A 3,784-nucleotide genomic window follows, 5' to 3' on the forward strand; every position below is an offset into this window, starting at 1 on the left:
CCAGAGCTTCACTGTGATCGTGATGACAGACCTTCCCATTCGCAAGGTCTTACAGAAGCCCGATGTGGCAGGATGAATGGTGCGCTAGGCGGTGGAGCTATCAGAGTTCGATGTTCAGTATGAACCCAGAGGGCCTATCAAAGGCCAGGTTTATGCTGACTTCGTAGTAGAGCTCTCCTCGGCAACCACGCACCAAGAGGAAGCAGGTTTCAGGTGGGTCCTCTCCGTAGATGGATCCTCTAGCCAACAGGGTACACTACAACAATTATTACTTTAGACAACACCATAAAACCGTGGTCTGAAGCATTAAAACCGTGGCCTAAAGTTTAGGCAACGGTTTTTTAGCCGTGCTCTAGGTGAGCGTGGCCGTTGGTAATAGGCCACGGTTTTCATAAAGACAACAATTTTAAAACCGTTGCCTAAAATCTTTATAACAGCCACAATTTTAAAAGTGTTGCTTAAAGTATTGACAAAAACAACAATATATTTCTTTAATTTTAGAAGAATTACTCATACAAAAGTTCAGGATAAAAAGAATAAACGTGTATTGAAACATAAATGACTCAACAAGAAATTTCACATATTTCAATAGATGTATTTCATTCCAACTACATAATAAATTTTTTTGTCTTAAAGTATAATGATAACGATCAAGTCTTCAAAGTTAAAATTACAAACTTAATTAAAAAACATAATATATTGTTTCTTTACTACATATTAATAAGTTCATTTTTCTTCAAGATTGTCTTCGTACTCTTCATTGTCTTCAAGCTGCAAAAAATACATAAATATATACTAATTAAATCTAATTCAAACAATAAATATAGCAACTACCAAAATATAATACAATAAAATAAAATAAATACTTGTTCTCTTCCAATTTAATATGAGTTAATCACAAGTTAAGTTACCGAACTTGATCTAGGTCCATGAATCCAAATATTTCCAGCACACTTATAACCATTAAAGAAACAAACTAGTAAATATGCTTTGAATATTTAAAATGATAAATAAGTTAAGTATGTTTATCACATAACAAACCTCTTTCAGTAGTTAATAAAACTCCACTTTACACTATCTTCACCTTCGTATAAGGAAGCAATACATTACTTGGATATACTCTATAGTGTACCTATAAATCAACCAGACGTACAAAGATTCAGATAAAATATAGTTGAACGTGTGGAAATATGATTTCTAAAAAGACCATTAAAATGACATAGTAAATCAATCATAATTTCTTTAAGCACTCTTACTTTTATTTGCTCCCCTAGTTAAGGCTCCTTTTTAGTTTCAACAATAACAACATGAAGAATTTGAAAGAAATCTCAAAGGTAGCCTAAACAAAACAAAGAGCTAAATTCACATAAATATATGAAACTCAAAGAATTTAATTTTTGTGAAGTCATCCAATAGGAATTCCTATCAGCAAGAGTTTTAATCAGATGCTGGATTTTTCAAAAAAAAACTGCACTAACAACAACATATATATGAATTAAACTATTCAGAATATAGAATAAATTATACATGTTTTACTTAAGAGAAAATAAAAACAAAAATATTCTTGTGTGCATTTATATGTGGTTTTCTTTCTTTTACTTTTTTATAATAAAAAAGTATCATTGTTCATGGTATATTTTAGTCCTATTGGCCAATAAATAATTGTTACTGAAAATGAAAGTTGAACAGTGACAGTTTCGGTCCTTACTAGGGTAGGTTTCGTTTATGTTGACAAATGAATAGAACAACTACGTTATAAAAATAAAATAGAATGGAGATGACTAAAACATCTTAATTGTTTAGTAAGAATTATGAAATATGTATTTTAAATCTCTAAATTTGACTCTTGGCTTTCACCCATTTTTCTTCAATATCAAATATAGGATGTTCTTTAAGAGCAAAAATAAAACATATAAATGGAGTTATGGTGCAGTTGCTACTGCACATGCTGTTGCACTTTTCATCAATTTGATTCTCTTTACTCAAGTGTATCCACTCAAATAAAACAAATATAAATGGACTCACTAAAAAGTTAAACAATTTTAAACTCATGAACTTGAAACTAGGAGTGTAACAGACTAGGAAAGCATTAAGAGCATTGAAGGGAGTCATAAGATTGCAAGCCATAATTTGTGGTCAAGGTGTGAGACGTCATGTCAAACTATATGGTGTAGAAAACAAGAGGCCATGGTCAAAATTTATATATTATACATTAGTGTACCAGAACAGAACTACGGATCTATAGTATATATAAAGCTTTGTCTTATGCTAATAGTTTTGATTTTTCTCTTCTTATTCGTATTAAACATCTATATGGAAGTCCCTTTTCTTTGGTGCCCTGTAATACTCTTCTTCACAAAGGGTAACACTAACCTCAATTGATTTTTTTGCCATATTCCCATATCAGTTGATTAAGCCAAAAATATTAATGTTATATGCAGTGTTCGTAAAGGTAACGACACCAGCAGTAGGAAGCAAGATGCATGTGTGTACATAGTATAATATTTACAATTAACAAGCAAGTAGGAAAATTAAAAAACGTTCAACAGATTGGTAGCTAGAGTCACAGTGAAGGGTTTTGCATAAAAGCCAGCATAAAAACAATAAACCAGCTGTTATAGAGAAAACTCAACTAGCTACCTCACCCTAAAGAAGCACAAAACGAAACCACTTTGTTGCTGCTATAAAATAAGAACTATCCAAAAGCTGTCCATTGCCACTGCTAGCCCTCTTCTAATACTCTGCAACAAAAATGGTAAAATTGCAACATTTCCAGCTGCTGGAATTTTGACAATATGATGGATAGCACTGAAAAAATCCTTCCCTTCCCATTTCAACAATTCTAGACCAACTATAGTATCTACAACTTTTATGTTGTCAAATTGAAAACCAGCCACGGCTGCTAATCTACTTCTGTGACCACTTATGAACAAAATTAGAGGTAGATTACTAACAATGACATAAATTATTTTATAAAAATTTTCTCAAAACCCTCTTCGTCCCCAAATTACAATTCACGAAAAAGGAAACCTTTGTCCCCAAATTATAGTCTATGAAAAGAAACCTCTATCCCCAAATTAAACTTAACGAAACGTGAAAGATTAAATGAAACTAATGAAACCAAAACAAAATTCAATCAAACCTAACCAAAACAAAATTCAATCAAACCAAACAAAACCCAAAATCGAAACCCTAAAAGCGAAACCCTAAAAGCGAGAGAGATACAGTGTACCTGAAATGAGTGAGAATGTCCAGTGGGTTCAGTGAGGATAGCCCGACTAACGACAGTGAGAACGTCCAGTCCAGGGTGTCAGTGATGAAGAACGCGCAGTGAGAATGTCTCGGAAGTGAGGAAACGCTCGGTCAGAAGGTGAGAAGTGAGGGAGAACGCGGCGAGAAGGTGAGAAGTGAGGGAGAACGTGAAAACTGAGGGAGAACCGCAAATATGTTCGCGAGACGTTCGTAAGCAAGAACGTAGGTGAATAGTGATGAGAGGTCTGTTCTTTAGTCACTGAGAAAACGAAAAATTTTCCACAAAAATTGGATTTTATTTTAGATTTTTTTAATTCAAAAGACCACACATAAATAACTGTGGCTTAAACTATTAACGATTTTATAACCATGGCCTAAAGTATCAACACTTTTAAAACCGTGGCTTATTATATATTTTAAGCCACTCTACTAAAACCGTGGTTTTTAGTATGTTTAGGCAACACTTTTATATCCGTGGTCTATTTTAGCGTGGTCTAAAGCCAAAAATGTTGTAGTGGTAGCGAAGCTGGTG

General features: G+C 33.3%; 1 long non-coding RNA gene across 2 annotated transcripts; it reads right to left on the minus strand.

The window, feature by feature from the left end:
• Positions 1 to 567: 567 nt before the first annotated feature.
• LOC137817106 (uncharacterized) lies at positions 568 to 3,552 on the minus strand. Of its 2 annotated transcripts, none has more exons than XR_011081921.1 (4): positions 3,233 to 3,552; positions 2,641 to 2,741; positions 1,042 to 1,132; positions 568 to 771 (listed from the first exon to the last, which is right to left on the minus strand). It is a non-coding gene; the product is annotated as an uncharacterized lncRNA (long non-coding RNA). The 2 variants fall into 2 exon arrangements; XR_011081920.1 differs by having other exon boundaries at positions 2,646 to 2,741; positions 3,233 to 3,550.
• Positions 3,553 to 3,784: the final 232 nt, after the last annotated feature.

Source organism: Phaseolus vulgaris, unplaced genomic scaffold (genome assembly GCF_000499845.2).
Source record: "Phaseolus vulgaris cultivar G19833 unplaced genomic scaffold, P. vulgaris v2.0 scaffold_16, whole genome shotgun sequence".
Lineage (NCBI taxonomy): Eukaryota > Viridiplantae > Streptophyta > Magnoliopsida > Fabales > Fabaceae > Phaseolus > Phaseolus vulgaris.